Below are 20,982 nucleotides of genomic sequence, written 5' to 3' on the forward strand. Positions count from 1 at the left end.
AAAAAAACCCTAAAAAAAGGTCATTGCAATAATTTCAACTGCAGTTCCAAAACAACAAAAATGTACAAAGATCACACATTACACTACTATACGAATGAAATGACTGTTACACGATTATACTAACGAAATGACAAAAATTGAACATGATATTCTCTGAAGACAAACAAAATAAATGAAAGGAAAGGAATTTGATACATATGCAGTAACCTGTTATAGACAGGCACCTGTGTTAACAGTTTGGAAAACAGTAAGAAGAGTTCTTCCGTCAGCATTTATGTTATGTACTGAAGATGCTGAAATCATGATCTGCTTATGCTTACTTTACAATCCAATGTTTTTGAGAATTACATATACAATACATACAAACCAAAAGACCACTAATTTCCTTAGTAATTGTTATCTCATTCTTTCTTAGGCCACACCAATGGCAATATATGACACCATTGCTAATAAATATGTATAGATTCCAAGCAAGACAAGGAAACCAAATGTTACAAGTCTTTTTCCTGCTCAAAGTTTTCATGAGCCACTGAAGTTAACTTTTCAAAGTTTCCCTATATACACGCAACTGAATTCTTCAGAAAAAAGATACCAACACTGAGGTTAAACAGAACTGACAATGAGTTGACTTCCTTTGCTGCACCTGCCACAGTCTCATTCTCACCACTAAATTACATTTGTTTATTAAAAATATAGTACATTACAGGTACAGAAATATAGTTAAAGAAACTGCCATGATGGATATTCTGTATGGGTTTTTGCATTTGGGGTTTTTTAATCCAGGAGAAAACACCTGGAGCAGTTTCAAACACCACTCAATAGTCAAGTTTTTTTTACCCAAAACAAATACTAATATACACAGAATTTCAGGTTTCTTAGTTCCATAAATAAACAATTGTTTAAAAAAAAAAGCAAATAAGAGGACCTAACTTTTCCCACAATGAGTCTGCAACAGGAAACCCACAATGAGCTAACACTTTTAGAATTTAAGTTTTAATTGAAAGGTTAGTAATGAAAGAAATTGAAGAACACCTTTCACACATGAATTATATGTACAATAAAAAGGTCATGTCTGATGATCTCTTATCTCCTGACTGAAACTGCATCAAAGTGGACTACGTCACTAGTCAGTATTATTGGAAATCCTATATGTAACACAGAAACAACAACAACAACAAATCTGTTCACTTTCCCTTCCTGATCACCTGGGAAAGCTGTAAACATCAGAGGCTGTCACTACTACTTCAAATTCTTTCCTGCTATTACTGCCACAATAATTAAATTATACAGATATTCAATGTGAAAAATTCCTCCAAAACTAGACACTTAAATTAGAAACCTTCACTACAGATACATGATAAAAAACCTGAACTGGCAAGATCCAGGCCTGAGAGTGGAGCATGTACAGTGAGCTAGGACGGTCAGGGGAAGAGTAAACTTTCTTTGTAAGAGGAGAGTAGAAGGGATTGGTTTGTTTAGCTAACAAAACAAAGGTCAAGAGGGGATGCAGTTGCTCTCTCTAAGGCAAAGATGGTTACAAAGGAAGAACGGTACAGGGCAATGCTAACACAACAATAAATGGGGGCATGAATGCAAGCAAGAAGAAAATCAGAACACTGCTTCTCACCATCGGAGCTCCCACTTTCTGGAACAGCCTTCCATTAGGAGTAGTAGAGATAAGAACCACCATTACTTTAAAGATGGATTGTACAGATGTTACAAAGGGACAGGATGTGGTTGCCTGTACCAGCTGGGAACTAAGCACTGCGATTCAACAAGCCTGTCTCTTACATCAGGAAGTTTCTGTAAGTATGATGATGTGAGTAAACATATGAGAGTAAACAAAAGACAAAGAGAGACTGATGGGACTAAGTGATGGGATTAATTTATACAACAAACACAATATGAAGAAACCACATAGGAATATCTGGGTCCAAATATTACATCTTTAGTGCTGAGAGCAAAACTGCATCTGTTATACAACTGGCAAACAAGGTTGGGTTCAATTCCAGAACTAGAGACTGAGATCCAGTGAAACTACAACTCAAATTTGATGTCACTGAGAACATTAGTAAACCCACTCATTCAAGGAATTTAAAATATCAAACAGTTAGGGGAAAAAAAAGACAGCTCAAGATGAGATAGGTTCTTTCATGCAAAGCATCAGAAGAACATGCAACAATCAATGGCTTGACTGACAGATAAGTTTTGTTGTGGTTTTTTTTCCATTCCCCAACTGTTACAAGAGTTAAAACTACTACATTGTAGCAGCTCACAATTACTCAAGAAGAATCAACATTTTTCAATATTTAGAAAATTTTACATTATCAGCTTTGTACAGTAGCTATTAACAGTATTACATCATTTCTACCTCTTGACTGAAAAAATGAAACTGTTAGCTATATTAGCTGAATTAAGGAAGTCAAAGAAATGCTGCACATGAAAGCTTTTAAACAATGCATCAAAGTGTAGTGTAGCAGTTCAAACAGAGAAGTAGATATCAAATTTACATATATGCAAATTAAGTTTTGCATAGTCAGTATATATATGTAGGCTCTTGCTTCTTTATAAGAAACAACAGATATCATAACAGACGTTTCAGGGAGGAAGAAACTACAGTGCACAAAGGAAGTGATACAAAGAACCCCTCAGTGAAAGGAAAACCATTAAATGGCAGCATATATGTAAAATAATGCATGATAAAGCTATCACCATAACACACAATAATGAAGCATAGCCAAGCTGTCTGCCATCAGTGGCACAATATTTGGGCAGTATCATGTGGATCCTCGCTAAAACCCACCTCTGCATGTATTCTGCATTTCTCACCATAGTACCTGATTAATGGCAGAGTGGAAAACTAACAGAAGAAAAAAAAAATTACCTCTTCAGAGCGAACGGGCAGGCATGGGTAAAATTAAGGGAGGAAGAAAGGATAGAAGTAAGTTGTAAACTACTTAGGTAAAGAGACAGCGGTCATCCAGAGAAAAGAAGAGAGACTACAACCAGGGAAGGGGTAAAAAAAACCAATCCAAGCAAGCAGACAAACAAAAAAAAGTTATCCCACAAAAAATTCAAGTAAAAAGAAACAAACTGCAATTGTATTTTTTTCAGACATTGCAGTCTATCTGCTGACTATCAATGAAACGATGAGAGGACTCTGACCACTGGTAACCATATGAACGTTCAAGCTCTGCATTTACGAAATGTTCCTCTTGGTTGAAAAATGTTCTTGTCTCCTTAATGAAAATACCAGTTCTTCCTCAGCTTACCTATGTGCATGCATGAGAATGGTGGAAAACAAAATAAAGGGAAAAATCTGTTTATGTGCATGTGCTGGTTGTGGCTGGGATAGTGTTAATTTTCTTCATAGTACCTGGTATGGGGCAATGTTCTTGATCTGTGCTAAAACCAATGTTGATAGTACAGAGATGTTCTAGTTACTGCGGAGTAACATAGCTAACTACTAGTGAGCTGAGCTCACCCCAACTGACCAAAGGGACATTCCATACCATATGACATCATGCTCAGTATATAAAGCTGGGGGAAGAAGAAGGAAGGGGGGATGTTTGGAGTGATGTTTGTCTTCCCAAGTAACCGTTATGCGTGATGGAGCCCTGCTCTCCTGGAGATGGCTGAACGCCTGCCTGCCCATGGGAAGGAGTGAATGAATTCCTTGTTTTGCGTTGCCTGTGTGCACAGCTTTTGCTTTACTTGTTAAACTGTCTTTATCTCAACCCATGAGTTTCCCCACTTCTAGTCTTCTGATTCTCTCCCCATCCCACAGGGGGGAGCGAGCGAGCAGCTGGGTAGGGCTCAGTTGCCAGCTGGGGTTAAACCGTGACAGTGCAGTAATACACCAGCTCAGTAGTAATGCGAAGATAAGTAACGAGCCTCAGGATTCAGAAATTTCCTATGTACATTTAAATGTTTCATTCCGCATACTCTAGGGTATTCTTTAACTTATTATATATTTGGATTTTAAAAATAACTTACGCGACTGACCTAATATATTTCTGAGAAGAATATTAGAGACAAAATTAGATGGGTTAAAGTTAAGTTTTAAAGAAGGGCTATGGTATTAGGTGTCTATATTTTTCTTTTTTAAAGCATTCCATTAAATAGGATACTTTAAATATAGTTATTTTTAATCTAGTTTAAATTATGAAATCTTTATTTAGAATGAAGATACTTTTAAAAGTGGTTTTCGTTTCTTATATATTCAGTACTATCATATTGATGTAACCACAGCGCTATGATCAAAGCTGATTTCTGCAGCTGCACACTCAGAGTAAACCAGTACAACTCATGTATTAGCTACTTTATAATTCAGGTGAGCAGTGGACTTCTTTTCTTTTAAATCAGCAAAGTTGATATTAGAAGTTTAAGAAGCCTTGCCTCATAGCCAGTTTTAAACTTCCACAATTTGCAATTAACTACTTTTTTTTTGTTAATTACATGAAACTCTGCTGGTTAGTTATCAGTCCATAAACTGTCCTTAAAAAAAAATCACTTCAAGAATGAGGGAGAGAAGCAGAAAGAGAATGAATGAATATCCTCTACTCCTTATTCAAGATCCCATGACTAAGGTACATCATACAGATTTACCCACAAGAGGGCAGATTTCTGATTTCCATACCAGAGTTACAGTTTGATACAATGACAGTAAGTTTCCAGAAATAAATGCTTTCAAAAATGCTTCAAAAAATACAAAGGAAGGAGATACAGTTGCCAAAACAGAGTCTAACACTTAAGAACCTGAAGGGTGGGGGTGGGGGGATGGGGAGAAGCATACACATTTCACATCTTAACAATAATTCAGTCTCAGAAAAAAGTCACTTTGGAAATGAACAGTAATTAATCACTGATGCAGCTGTCTAAGGTTAAAATAGTAATGCAAGAAGCCACCTGGCATGCGTCTGACTTGAACAACCAAAAGGGGAGAGGGGGTAGTGGTTGCAGCACATTGAGGGAGGTAAAGAGAAACGGGGGGGGGTGTGTGTGTGTGTGTGTGTGTGTGTGTGTGAGTGTGGTGTCAAAAATCCAGAAGACTCATTATTAACAATAAAAGCCCATGAAAACTCATCAGCATTTATAAAAACAGGAAGTTCAAAGCACATACAGAATAGTTTCACCTTCTACAATACTGGATACAAAAAGTTGTTTGAAAATAGATACAGAAATCCCAGAAGCACAAAACCAGATGAAATTCAGTGTGCTAGTGAAATCCATATGCTTGATTCATAAAGTGATCAGCCAGCAGAATCAGGGATGCTGACAAAGCAAGTAACAAATTAAAGAGTTTGAGATAAAAACTACTCAATACAATTCCTAAGCCAATATAAGCATAATGTGTTTTTCTAAACCTATTCCATAGTAGGTACTCAAATCACTACAAACTACAACCACTGAAAGAAGAGAAGAGAAAGCCCAGTGAAGGTGGTGGAAGCATACGTAATATAAGGTGTCTGTGGATTCAAGGAAAGATGCCCTGTAATGCAGAAGTGCAAACATTTCTACCAGGGTAAACTAACATAAAGCATGATTTGTGCTTTGCACCTGTAATAACTCTTCCTGGGAGAGGAGAGGAGGGGAACTGACACAACTGGACCACCACATACACACACACACACACACAAAAAAAACCAACAACAGCCTGAGGCACGTGCAGAGAGCAGATACCTGTGGCTAGTATGCAGTTTCCCTGATTTACACTACATGAACACCTAGCGGGAGACACTGACTTTTCTCGCTACTTTGCAATTACAAAGGATGAAAAGTCATTAGAACACAGTTTTCTGAAAAGAAGCTCTAGGTCTCCAGCAGCATTAGGACCTTTTTCTGTTAAAGACGTTTCCTTCTTTTAAGCACAGGAAACTTTTCGTTTTTAATCATTTTATTTTATATAAAAATTAAAAAGCATTTATAAACAGTGTTCTACACTTAAAAATAACATCTCAGATATTTAACCCAGGTGCCTTAGCATGAAGAACTCTTTTAAATGAGCCCATACCAAGTCCTTCATATACAAATTAGTCATCTAAGCGCCAAGTAAACGCCTGTTCTTTCAGGCAACAAAACCTGACCCAAAAATCTGCAGAAAATTCAATTATATTTACAAAGTGTTGTGATGATCAACAAGTGTAGTTTATTTCCGCAAAAAGAGAAAAATATAAGTCTCAGAATGACTGATTTTCATTAAAAACACCAATGCATAAATAGGGCTCTGCAAATAACTAACAATACGGTTCTACAGGAAAGTATATTTCCTGCTATTTCATTAGCGAACTAATGCAAACCAGAATCTGTTTAAAGAGCATTACTGTTAGGCAGCTCAGTTGTCTTAAAATATGGGGACTAAATTCAAGTGAATGGAACACAAATCTTGCACCTCATTCCAAAACAAGATACTACTGGCTCCTTCTCATTAGAAAAGTGATACAAATCAAGTCCTACTGATAAGGTAGCAAAACCTAAACCAAGGAACTGGTATGTTTTAAAAAGTTAACCTGTATATAATACACATTATTTTTGCAGGTACAATTACACTGATAACTATTAGACATTAAATACCTTGGTAGGGTAGTTATGTTCACCAGTTCTGCAAAATAAAGCAGCTAAAACTTCTGTTAGGGAGAATTCAGTTATTCAGGAAGTTTATTACAGCTCCTTTTCCATCTTTCTAAGCAACAAATACCCTCTTTATGAGATTCTCCTTTCATGTTGAAGATCCTGACACTACTGAGAGCTACTGAATTCTTTTTGTCCTGCAGAAGCAAATGTAGAATTGAATTGTAGAAGCCTAACTTTGCTTGGCAGCAGCCACAATATTAAGCATAGCTGAGAAATTAAAACATAAAGGGAAAACCCCAAGCTACTTCCATAGTTCATGCATTTATTTCCCACCTGCACTACATATTCCACATGCAACTTTCATTCCTACAAAGCAAGCACATCTATAATTATGCTCTTTTTTTATGAGCACAGCCCTTTTGCTTGCTCAGGCGCACACACAGCAGCTGATATTAAATACAGTTCATTTTACTGACAGAAAATAGCTAAGAGATGTGTAGAAGAGCAAGAGTAATTAAAAGGGTTTGTTAGGTCAGCTCTGTCAAATGGAGAACACTTTAGGTTGCAACACACATCTTTAACAAAATAGTTGTAACAGGTATGAGAGAGGAAGTAGCAGCTTGTTTTCTTTCAGCTTTTTCTTGAATATCTCATTTATGTTAGCTGGTGGTAGTGCTGCCCTTTTCTAAAAACAGTTGTGAAGCAACATTTACTTGTATTTTAAAAACTTTTTGTACTTTAATTAGGTTGGATCTTAACCAGGCTAAAAACGTAGTGACTAAACACTGAACCAAAAACTATTTGATTCAGGAGTCTTTCCCCATTTTTGATCTTGCATTTCTGTCCTTGAACCCTCTCAGATGACTCATAGCCTTTATAAAACAAAACTGGGAAGAAATAAACCTGTTGAGGCAGCAGCTGATTTTTGCACAAGTCTTCTAGTCATACAATTTTTGCCTCTTTTTTGACTTTGACGATTAAAATCCCTCCAAGCTTTAGTACACACTAAGAACGCAGAGCTACAGGTGTAAGATTTCTTCAGAGATTCACAGTTAATGCCAATGTAAAATTCCATATAAACAGATTTAGTGTGTTGCATCTTAAAAGCGCCTCACTGGCTTCTTATATGGGAATTAATATTGACCTGTGATATATTATTTATTCCCTTTGTCCTAATACTCATCTTGTTGCCTGTTTTTCAGCTTGAGCTCCATGCACATTTAAGAGAGACGCTGTATAGCACTGCAGGTGGCTAAGGTGTTTTTCTTCTGGACTGATATATGATTTCCCCTCATCCCCCCACCACAATGCTGCAATTCGTCTATCAAAAGGCTCTACCACAGCCCTCTGTAACACACCTAGTTTCCTGCCCTCACATCAGATCCCACTCCCACACCTCTGAGGTGCTAGATGGAAGAGAGCACATGCTGCAAACTCTTTCTCAATGGAGACATGAGTATCTCCTCTGTCCAACAACAAATTTTCATAAACTACATTCTCTTGAGAGTTCCACCCCCTGTAAAATGTAACTGAAGTTAGCTGATGCTTTCCAAAATTATTAGAATGAGGGACTTACAGATAAACAAGTGCCACAATCATCAGGCAGAAAATAATTAAACAAATCTATGTTTTTACCAGCTATGTGCAGGAAAACTAAAGATCTTTGGCTGTACTGTCCTGTACACATTTGTACAACTATTAATGCTTGTGCACATGGCTTTTGCTTTACCTATTGAACTGTCTTTATCTCAACCGACAAGTTTTCTCACTGATTCTCCCCCCCCATCCCACTGCAGCGGAGTGAGCAAGCAGCTGTGTGGGGCTTAGTTGCTGGCTGGGTCTAAACCATGACAAGACAAAAAAGCCAAATAAACCATGCGATTTAGTATTTTAATTAAGATTACTACCATCTTGCAAAAACATGTTGCTTGTAAATACTGAACACAAGAGCAAAGAAACTTAAAAAAATGCAGTTAGTGTCTAATAAATAAAATAATTGTGTAAGAGACTTAAAACATGAAAATTTTCATCTCTTGATAACTGATTTTAGTTAGTGTTTATATTCTAAAACTGAGGTTTACATAAACTTTTTGGCATACCCCATCCAACCTAGCAATCCTAAAAATGTAGAGCTCCATGATTTTATCACTACAAAAGTATGATTAGTGTCAGCAGCTCCTGCCTCTTTTCTTTAAGGCATTTTTTTAAAATTGTCTTCCTATCCTTCTTAATTACCACTCCCATTAACACTATAAACAAAGAGATTATCAACAAGCATGTAAAATAATATCAATAGTCAGCCAAGATACTCCTTTTTCCCAACTGCACACACAGTCTGGTGACTAAAGGCTTTTCTTCAGATGAACATTATAGTCAGCTGAACTTCTGGAGCACAATGAACTCAGCAACGCAGCACAGGAAACAAATGGAGACTACAGCTGGAAAAATCACACATATTCAAAGTTAGTAATAAGCCCTGGAAGCATACGGCATACAATATCTAGAGGTATTGTATTGGAATTACTGATAATCAACTAAGCTCAAATGACCATGAGCAACTGGGGCTAGACGGTAACAATCAGGTATCTCTCAATATCTAGGAAAAATTATATTGGGGTGTGGTCTTCGTAGGTCTGGGAATGGATTCATACGCTTACTTAGGAAAGCGCCCTATGCCATCCTTCTCTTCCAGACTACTTTCAAAAACACAAAACACTGCCCTTCTGTAATGGCTACCTCCCCCTTCCACAGCAATGACAGAAGGCACAAGGCTAGAGGAGACAAGGAAGGCCAAAGAGCTTACAGAATAGTCAATGAAACTAATGTGATTACCAATCAAAGAAGTTGTCCTTTGCTGACCTTTTTCCCACATCCAAGATTAATTTTTTAAAAAGTTCATGTCTTGGTATTCTAGTGTGGTTTTGTTCTCCTGCTTTAGGTTTATGTTTCACCAGTTGTCTTTCACAATTCCCAGGGATGAGGCTCAGTCACAGAGTTAGAAAGCTGCAGCTCAGCTCCTCAGACAGGTGGGCATGCATACATGCATGTGCACATATAGAGACTGGGGAAGAAGGTGGAAGAATGAATGTAGATACAAGTAATCACTATCTACAACTGGGACTCCCATCCTCTCACTGAATACGGATTCTGCTGACTCAGAGGACAGCACAGAGACAAATGAGTAAAAAGGAACATGTACACTTCCCGAAACTTTTATGAACACACCTTTGAGCTGACTGAAGGCACAACACACAAACTTACTGTTTCCTGACTTGCTTTTCTCCTGCCCCAACTGCTTATCATTTTCCTTGTGTCCATGATTTATGTATTAATCTCATTCCTCTGTAAAACATTGTCTGCCCATGCAGACATTTCTGTAGAACTCTTCAGTATGCAACACCAAGAACAACAGCAAACAAGTCACTTCAAATTTGACAGGACTAAAAATTACCATCAAGCTAACAGTGCAACGACCCTACACTGCATTAAACAATGCCTTTTAGTACCAATGAAGTAGATAGTCCATGACAACAAATACCAATAACATTGCATATACTCATTTTCCCTTCCCTCTCCCCTCCCACCTGCCACCCTTTGAGCCGGACAGAAGGAATAGAGGACCACTACTATGCTTATGCAGCCATGTTTTTGCATATCTCACTATTTTCTCCTCCCAAAAATCACAGAATGGTTGAGCTGGGAAGTGACCTCTGGAGGTTTTACCTTGTCCAACATCCTGCTCAAGCAAAGACACCAAGATCAGGTTGCCCAGAAACTAGGGGAGAGGCAGAATTAAAAAAAAAAAATAGTTATGTACTCAAACTGACTATATACTTTATTTTCTTTAGCAGTAATCTTTATTATACCTGGCATATAACTACCTGACTTTCTCTACAACCAGATAAATCCAAAGACAATTCAACCATTTAGACAACATATCTTATTAAACTAAGGAAGAAAGTATTTCCCACAACCTGAAGCTCCCTATTCCAAAAATAAAAAGTGTAAAGAATCCATTGAGCAACACTGTATTAATAAAATTTATATTTTCAACAACTGCAGAATACTCTATTTTTTCAACTCCTCCTTTAAAAGCAGGCATTTTCTCCATTTTTATTTTAAAGAACAGTAGTGAGACTTTTAGATTACAACAGCCCTAAGGAAAGTTGCATCTAACATTTCTAACCTTGACATTGACAGTAACAGAGCAAAAACTTTCCCTGAAGTTCACCACATTAACCTCTTCAGACCAAGTAAGTTACAATTAACACATAACCACACACCGAGAGTACATACAGCTAAAAAAGTAATCACAAGATAAAAGAGCACCAGTAATCCAGAAATTGCACTCAATTCTGCAAGGAATAAAGTCTACACTTAAGTTTGCTTGTTTCCCAAAGCTATTCCATGTTGTACTTTTTACTTTTGCCTTTTAACCTACTCGTGTATTACTTTGATGGAAGGCAGAAACTAAGCACTTGCTTGAAGAGAGTTGACATGTACACTGAATAGTCTTTTTTTTAAAAAATAAATCCCTTTTACTGTAAGAAGAATAACAAACAAAAGAAAAAACCCAATACAAACCACCAGAGGCTTTTTAAATGCATCTTGCAAAAAGAAACAGGTATCTCAACATCTCCAACTAGAAAGGTCTTTTTAAACAAAATTAGAAATATCCATAATGACAAAGGCATTCTTTTCCTGTGTGATTAGTGGATGCAACAAAGTCTTTCCTATTCTATTCACAGATTCATGGAACTGGAAAAGATTCAGCTTCCAGCTTTAAGTGCCAGTACTCGATATGAGACACAGGCTTCCTATTCTTGCTTTGACAAATATGATGACCTTTGGTTAAATAAGACCTCTGCAACCTGATCAAGCAGATGAACTGGAAACACTGGATCCGAAGACCTAACTTTTCTACTTCCCCAATTAGAATGTAACTATAGTTTAGTACAACCACTACAGTTATTGAACCAGGATGAAAAATAGGTATGTTCACCCTTGAAGAATACACCTTCAACCAGCAAAGCCATGCCATTTTGAATTGGAGGAAAAAAAAAAGTAGTAAAATATTTGTGGACTATCCTAATCTGCCAGTCTGCATTACAATAGTTTAGATATAAACCTTCTATTCTATTTTGTTGAACTTTCATTTAATACACCTGCGAGGTGTTACTGATGATAAACTACCCTGAATGCACTACAAAGCTGCCTTAAACATAACATGACATTACCATTACAAGATGTTATCAATCACTATCTAATCAAAGCTAACTCCTTCATCCAGCACTTCTGTTGTACTTGTCTCCCATGTTCTTTTGGAGAACATGCAATACAGTTTGCAAATATGAAATTATAATAAGGGTAGAATCTTACCTACAATGCCTGCAACTTTGCTACAATGGATAAGAGAAATTAAGCACTCCTATAAGATCAAATAATTTCCAATAAGGTGCACTGCTGGATAAAGATGAAAATCTACCTGTTCCTAAGATTTCTCCTTTTCCAGTAACCCTTCTCTTAGATCACTGAATACAACGCTTTTGATTTGCTGAAGTAACCATCATTAACACTCATCATACAGATTCCCAAGCAAAGGGTTTGCTTCCCAAGCCTTGAAGGAACAAAACATTTTGACTTATTTCTCAATTCTACCGAAAAAACTTATACTGCATGTGATACACCTGAAACTTTTTTTGCCAATTTCAAAGCAATTGTCACAGCCTTTACAACTGTTGTAGAAATGTATATGGCTGCTTGTAATGACCACCTGGTTTCCCTCAATTCAATTCAGTCTTCCAGCAGGACTTTGCAAGTACCTCCACCCAAGGGAAATTATTGTTCTCTGTCACACAAAACTTGACACTATATCATCCAAAGCTTGAACAATGCTGAAAATTTCATTTCAGGTTAAAAAACAAACAATAAACAAAAAAATCCCCAAACCCCCCAAAACCACAGCAACCTCTACCTCCCCACCACCCGACAAAAAAAACCAAAACAAAACCAACCAACAACCCACAAAAAACAACATCATAAGATACGGGGTCTTATGAATGCCTTTACTGGACCTCGACACCTCTTGGAAAAATTAAAGGCATTCAGAATTACTCCTCACCACAAATTTTAAAACTAGGTGGAAAAAGGACTGGAATTGCCACAGGTCTTCAGCCAATTCCAAGTTCTCAGTTCAGAAGGCAATTTGGGTATCCAGCCTTCACAAACCATGCAAAACCTCTAACACAAGTGCTATTTCAATGTCCAGGATATTACGTGAGACAGGCAACCCTAGAAAGCTGTAAGCAGTCAATCACTCCCATAAAATTTCCATTGTGTTTGTCTACCTCTTTTGAGGTAAATTTTGTAAGGAAGACCTCACTGCTTATTAACACATAATGGACAAAATGGGTTTCTAATATTAAAGGAAACCTGAATTCCACTGCATTATCATACAAGAATAAATTCTAGCTGGACATGAATCTGAGATAATAGTTTGAAGAAACTGGAAACGTTCACACTACCAGTCTCTGAAGTGACAATTCCCTCTGTAGTCACTTAGGGCATAGTTCTACTTTGAAAAGCATTTACGAGACCTAGCTTATCTTTTTTTCCCAAATCAAGAATGACTATGCTTACTATATCAATAAGTGCAAAAGTTAGAGAGTACAGCCACTTATAAAGCAGAATTTTTAACAAATGTTAAGCTCCAATGAAATATAACAAAACACAAGATAAGTTTAAACAGTTCAACAGCAATGTTTTTTTCAGCGTCGTACATGAGAAACACTTAGCAACTTTCCTCAGTTTTCATGCGTTATCAGTACCATCTTTTACAACTATGTGAAACTGGGCATAAATCTAAATCCAGTTTCTTGTTATCATATTTATTCCTTAGAATGAAGTATCAATGCAGACTGCATATGTAAGGGTGGTAAGACATGGCCTTTAAGCATAAAGCACTCTTATTCCTCTGTGGCAGAAAGCTGTCATCACAATTTCCACTAACGCAGCTAAGAACTTTAAAGCTGCCCCCAGTAACTTATTGAATACTTAGTGGATTTCTAAGGAAAAATAAGAGGATAGGAAAAGGTATTTTTAATTAGTAAAATTAGCACACGTGAAAGGGCATATTTTTTAAAAATCACATCCCATAAAGCTTCCTATATATGCTAATGCAAGAGCCTTAAAAGTAAAAAGGTGATAAAGTATCTAGGCACAAAAGGCCACATCTGAAATTCATATGGGCCAAGAAACAGATTTTGCATTTCATGGCAGCTAAATATATGTGAAAGGTAAGTTACTGAAGTCAGGAAGTAATGTTATAAAAGAATTTTGTGATAGCTAGCTAGCACCTATCAGCTGTGATGATTTACAATGCGAGTATGTTTTTTCTGTCTTGAGGGAAATTATTTATGGAACAAAATCACAGAATCCTGTCATGTTTAAGGTTGGAAGGGACCTCTGGAGGCCACCTAGTCCAAAGCCCCTGCTCGGAGCAGGGTCAGCTACAGCAGGCTGCTCAGGGATGTGTCCTGTCAGGTTTTGAGTAATTCCAGGGATAAAGGCTCCAAAAATGCCGGTATTTCAATGTTTGATCATCCTTAAGTCAAACAGATTCTCTTCTAAATTGATTTTCTTGTATTTCCATTTGTGCCCGTTGTCTCTCATTTTGCCACTGGACACCGCTGAGAAGAGTCTGGTTCTATCACATATCTTGGTAGAATATTGACAACATCCCTTGAACCTTCTTTGCCTCAGGCTGAACAGTCCCAGTTCTCTCAGACTCTCCTCAAATACCACGTGTTCCAATCCCTTAACTATATTCCTGGCCCTTCACTTAGACTAACTTCATTATGCCCATGTCTGTCTTGTGCTGGGGAGCCCAGAACTGAACCAAGCACTCCAGATGTGTCTCACCACTGATGAGTAAAGAATCACCTCCCTTGACCTTCTGGCAACCCTCTTAATGAAGCACGTGATGCCATTTGCCCTTATTTGCCAGAGGGAACATCACTAACTCATGTTCACCTCTATCCATCAGGACCCCCAGGCCCTTTTCTGCCAACCTGCTTGTCAGCTGGTTGGCCCTCAGCCTGCACTGTTGCACGGAGTTATTCACTCCCAGGTGCAAAACTTGGCACTTCCCTTTGTTGAACTCGTTGATGTTTTTGTCTGCCCAGTTCTCCAGCATGTTGAGGTCCACTGAATAGCAGCACACTGATTACAACCAGATTCTCTACCTGGGCAGCAATACCTTGCCACACTGTGACGGCCCAGATGGGTTTGCCTCTGCGCTGCCAGTTGCTTTGCTTCCACTGCTGCAGCCAGCCCCACAGGGCATTTGCCACCATCCAGGAGTCCATATAGAGACAGAGCACTGGCCACTTTTCCCGTTCAGCGATGTCTAAGGCCAGCTGGATGGCCTTTACCTCTGCAAACTGGCTCGATTCACCTTCTTCTTCAGCAGTTTCTGCTACTTGTCATGTAGGACTCCATACAGCAGCCTTCCATCTCCGATGCTTTCCCACAAGGCGACAGGACCCACCAGTGAACAGGGCATATTGCTTCTCATTTTCTGGCAGTTTGTTATACAGTGGGGCTTCTTCAGCATGTGTCACCTCCTCCTCTGGTGATAATCCAAAATCTTTGCCTTCTGGCCAATCCACGATCACTTCCATGATTCCTGAGCGACTCGGGTTCCCTACTCGGGCCCACTGGGTGATCAGTGCAACCCATTTAACTCCATGTAGCATCAGTTGCATGGTGCATAGAGGGGATGTTTCCTTTGAACATCCATCCCAGCACCGGCAGTCGGGGTGCCAGGAGCAGCTGTGCTTCAGTACCAACCACTTCTGAAGCAGCTCGAACCCGTTCATATGCTGCCAATATCTTGTTTTCAGTTGGCTTCAGACCCTCTGTATCCCCGATTCCAAAACCCCAGGGGTCGACCTCGGGTCTCCCCATGTGCTTTCTGCCAGAGGCTCCAGGCAGGGCCATTCTCCCCGGCTGCGGTGTAGAGCACATTCTTTACATCTTGTCCTGCCCAGACTGGCCTAAGGGCTACTGCATGAACTGTCTCCTGTTTAATTTGCTCAAATGCTTGTTGTTGCTCAGGGCCCCATTTGAAATCATTCTTCTTCCGGGTCACTTGATAGAGAGGGCTTACAATCAGACTGTAATCTGGAATATGCATTCTTCAAAAAACCACAACTCCTAAAAAAATTGTGTTTCCTTTTTGCTAGTTGGTGGAGACATGGCTGCTATTTTGTTGATCACATCCATTGGAATCTGACAACGTCCATCTTGCCATTTGACTCCTAAGAACTGGATCTCTTGTGTGGGTCCCTTGTCCTTACTTTGTTTTATGGCAAAACCAGCTTTCAGAAGGATTTGGACTATTTTCTTACCTTTCTCAAAAACTTCTTCCACTGTGTTGCCCAACACCATGATGTCATCAATGTACTGAAGGTGTTCTGGAGCTTCTCCCTGTTCTAGTACATAATGGATCGGTCCATGGCAAATGGTAGGACTGTGTTTCCACCCCTGGGACAGTCGATTCCAGGTGTACTGGACGCCCCTCCAAATGAAAGCAAACTGTGGCCTGCACTCTGCTGCCAGAGGGATTGAGAAGAATGCATTAGCAATGTCAATGGTAGCACACCACTTGGCTGCCTTGGACTCCAGTTCGTATTGAAGTTCTAGCATGTCTGGCACGGCAGCACTCAATGGTGGAGTGACTTCATTCAGGCCACGATAGTCTACTGTTAGCCTCCACTCTCCGTTAGATTTCCGCACTGGCCATATGGGACTGTTAAAGGGCGAGTGGGTCTTACTGATGACTCCTTGGCTCCTCAGTTGGTGAATGAGCTCATGGATGGGAATCAGGGAGTCTCAGTTGATGAGATATTGCCGCTGGTGCACTGTTGTGGTGGTGATCGGCACCCGTTGTTCTTCGTCCTTCAGCAACCCCACAACAGAAGGGTCCTTCGAGAGACCGGGCAAGGTAGACAGCTGTTTAATTTCCTCCATCTCCAAGGCAGCTACACCAAAAGCCCACCTGTACCCTTTTGGGTCCTTGAAATACCCTCTCCTGAGGTAGTCTATGCCAAGGATGCACGGCGCCTCTGGGTCAGTCACAATGGGGTGCTTTTGCCACTCATTCCCAGTTAGGCTCACTTTGGCCTCCAATACAGTTAGCTCTTGGGATCCCCCTGTCACTCCAGCAATGCTGATGGGTTCTGCCCCTGTATAGTTTGATGGCATTAAGGTGCACTGTGTGCCGGTGTCCACTAAAGCTTTATACACCTGTGGGTTGGACGTGCCAGGCAATGGGATCCACACGGTCCAGTAAACCTGGTTATCCCTTTCCTCCACCCAGCTGGAGGCAGGGCCCCTCTAGTCCTGATCATGGTATTCCTCACTCACTTCTTGTAAACATGAATCACAAGTGTCCCTATTAGGATCAAAAATAATATCAGTGCTTCTACTCCTCTGTCTGGGGAAGTGCTTATTGGAAACTGGAGCAGCAGCTTTCCTGGAAGAACCCCCGAGTGATTGTTTTTCCTTGCAGTTCATGTACCCATGCATCTAGGGCTGAGGTAGGTTTTCCATCCCACTTCCTCATGTCCTCTCCGTGGTCATGCAGGTAAAACCATAGGGTGCCCCGTGGTGTGTATCATCTCTCTTGAGCAAAGGGACACTTACTCCTAACGGCTGAGATACTGGTCCATACAGGTGGGGAATAGGACACATCCTCTTTGAGCTGCTGAACCTTCTAGGACAGTTTCCCCACAGCCAAGAAGACGGAGGAAGAGAGATTTGAATCTTATTCCTGGAGTCCATCAGTCATCCCCGCCACTGCTGCTGCCTCGTCATCTTTCCAGGACACTACTGCCAATGAGTTCCCATGCGTCGATGGTGCGCTCCGTACAAACTTCCGCCACAGGGGTTGTGTGCACTGGGCTTCGTCTGGATCTCTGGATGACTGTTGATCATCTAGGTCATTATAAATCAAGCACAGCTAGTTCCCTCAGGTACTGGATACCTTTCTCCATGGTCATCCATTTTCCTAGGCAACACACAATATCTTCCTTGAAGGGATACCTTTCTCTCCCACCAGACAGGAGTCGCCTCCAGAGGCTGAGGGCTTGTGTTCCTTTTCCAATCGCTTTGTCAATGCCCCCTTCCCTAGAGAGGGATCCCAGTTGTTTGGCTTCCTTACCCTCTAATTCCAGACTGCTGGCCCCATTATCCCAGCATCGGAGCAGCCAGGTGACAATGTGCTCACCTGAACGACAGCTGAAATCTTTTCACATATCCCGCAACTCACTCAAGGACAGGGATCGGGTACTTTCCATTTCTTGTATGAGTTCTTCCTCTTCCTCCTCCTCTCCTCATGATGGCCCTGCTTTTCCATCATGTCTTTCTAAACGAGTTGACTTTCTGTTCCAGGATTTCTTCTTGTGTATAGGGGTGACTGATACTGGCACGGCTTGATCCTCTGATTCAGCTGCAACGCTTGCCACCGAGGTTGGAGTAGCCGCAGTGTCTATTGAGGTGGTTTGAGTGGCCGCAGGGCTTGTCGCTTTCTTTGTCTTTATCTTTTTAGATCCAGGGGCCTTCTCCTCCCTTTGGGGGCACTGAATAGTGTTAAACAGGACTCAGTAGGCATGGGCCAGGCCCCAGCACATTGCAGTGATTTGTATCTCTCTAGAATTGCCTGGGTGACAACATGCTTCCTCCAAATATTCTACTAATTTTTCAGGATTCTGCAATTGTTCAGGGGTGAAGTCCCAATACACTGGGGGTGCCCATCGTCTTGGGCATTTGCCCATATTACCCCACATACCCTGCCACGCATAGCTATTGAGCCTTGGGGCAGATCTTTGGATGATATTCTTAAATTGCTTATTAACCTTAGACAGAACTGAAATGGTCTGCCAAAGCAATAGCAACAGATTTATCTTAACTACCCAAGGATGTTCAAGATACTGAAAAGTTGTTGTAACGAAGGAGGAGGCATTATAGAAGATGGTAGCTAAGGTGCCAATCTGTATTTCCTCCATAAAAAAACTCTGAGAGGAGGAGCTATAATTGCTAACTCTATCCATGAGGTGGTACCCAACGTACAGTAACGGCTTCAATATAAACTTCAAATACCAAATAAAACTCAAGGGCAATGTTTTAGAAAGAAGTCTCCCAGTCAAAACATCACTAATCACTGCAGAGCACAGCAGACCACAAAAACAACACCAATGTTTAACAGACACAGCAAATACAAGAGCATGGTGCAGATCCGATAAACTAATATTGAGAACAGAGTCTATGCTGTGACTAGCAACTGTTATTATCTCAACCCTTCAAGCCCCATGTTGGGAGCCAAAAGAACTGTTGTGGTTCAGCCCCAGTTGGCAACTAAACACCATGCAGCCGCTCGCTCACTCCCCCCACCCCATGGGATGGGGGAGAAAATCGGAAGAGCAAAAGCAAAAGAAGAAAAAATTGTAGGTTGAGCAAGAACATTTTAATAATTAAAATAAAAATAATTTTTATAAAAATTATAATAATAACAATAATAACAATAATTATAATATAATAAAAAGGAAAAGGGAAAAAGGGAAAAAAGCCAAAGCACAAATGATCCAACCGCTCACCACCCGCTGACCGACACTGCTGGTCCCCGAGCCATGACTGCTGCCTGCCTCCCCCAGCCAGCTTCCCCCAGTTAACATACTGGGCGGGATGTTACATGCTATGGAATAACCCTTTGGCCAGTTTGAATCTGCTCTCTTAGCTGCATCCCGTCCCCTCCCAGCTTCTTGTGCAGGATGTTACATGCTATGGAATAACCCTTTGGCCAGTTTGAATCTGCTCTCTTAGCTGCAGCCCGTCCCCTCCCAGCTTCTTGTGCACCTGGCAGAGCATGGGAAGCTAGAAAAGTCCTTCTATAAGCACTATCCAGCAATAACCAAAACATCCGTGTGTTATCAACATTGCTTTCATAATAAGTCTACAGCACAGCACTGTGCCAGCTGCAGTGAAAAAAATTAACTCTATCCCAGCTAAAAGCATGACAAAAGTAAAGGAAGAAAAAGGCCAAAATAAACAAAGTTATAACCAGGAGGAGAAATGTAGCATATACAGAGACGGTGTCTGTAGATAAGCCTTTGCAGGGGTAACCACTTAGTTGAAAAGCAAAATGCAGATGGGAGTTGCAATATGCTTATTCCACAACAAGTAAGATGATCAGTTAAAAGGGTTAAAAGCTAATAGTGCTGCTTTAATTCATTATTAAGTTAGAAAAGCAAATGTTACACATTACTGAAGTAAAGAGCTAAGAACAAAAAGGTCATATAGTTGCACTTCAATCTGCAGTGTTTTAGTGTTCCATCACATACTTCCATCATAAAGAATTATCATATCAAAATTCATGATTAAATGAATGTTAGGGTACAGCAATGTACTACAATAGATTTTTAAAACATGAAGGATAAATACATATTGAAATGTTTCGTCCCAAAATAGAAACTTACACACACCACCTGAAAATTAGTAATGAAAAGTCTCTCTCAAACAATCACCTGCAATAGGACCAGTTTTGACTTTCAGCTGACCAGCAGCATATACATGAGCACCAAAATGGCAGTGCAGACCTACTGGTCCACAGAACATTTTTGGAATAGCCACTGGAACTACGAATCACCAAATACAGGACCTTTCATAGCTGTCTAGCACAATTCAGCAGCAAAGTAGTAGAAAAGACAGTGCTTTTACAGGGAAGAGCTGGAAAGTAAGATTTAAAACTGCCAAAAAACCCCCAAAGGATACACTGCCATCCATCATCACCTCTCTAGCCACTGTTTTATACTTTCATCCCCAATTGTTTAATATCTTGCTCTACTAATAATTTTCTGTTTTGCAGCTGAAATGGCTAAGTTTGACAGAGAGAATGGAATTTTCCCTGTAAAAGTTAATAGGAGGAGGAAGTGGTAGGGAGAAATGTGCAGGAACTTCAGAAGCAAGCACAGTTTAAGTAGAGAGGGAGATATGTATGACATGGTGATGCAGGAGCAGGATCAGCAGGACCATCAGATTTCTCAGAGAAGTTTGCTTTTCAGAATGTACCACTGTTCCAGAAGATCACAGCTGCTTCATCTTTGAAACTGAATACTTGGTATATCTTTACCCTTAGCATTCTTGTTGTCTCCTTCTGAATAGGTATGTTAATGTTGTCATCATCAATGGCACAAGATATATATCACATGATCTGATAGATAAGTAAGATAAATCGCATCAGTAAGAGATGAAGACTAAAAAAATCGGTAAGGGTCAGTCATTCTGCAGTTCACAAGTCTACATATCTCTTCTCTCTTACACTAATTCTTACTGGAAAAAATATTACACTCT

General features: G+C 39.9%; 1 protein-coding gene across 8 annotated transcripts in view; it reads right to left on the bottom strand.

The window, feature by feature from the left end:
- The window catches only part of NIPBL (NIPBL cohesin loading factor), a 161,277-nt gene that overhangs the window by 102,159 nt on the left and 38,136 nt on the right, over positions 1-20,982 (bottom strand). The window lies entirely within an intron of this gene.

The sequence above is a fragment of the Phalacrocorax aristotelis genome, chromosome Z (assembly GCF_949628215.1).
Source record: "Phalacrocorax aristotelis chromosome Z, bGulAri2.1, whole genome shotgun sequence".
NCBI lineage: Eukaryota > Metazoa > Chordata > Aves > Suliformes > Phalacrocoracidae > Phalacrocorax > Phalacrocorax aristotelis.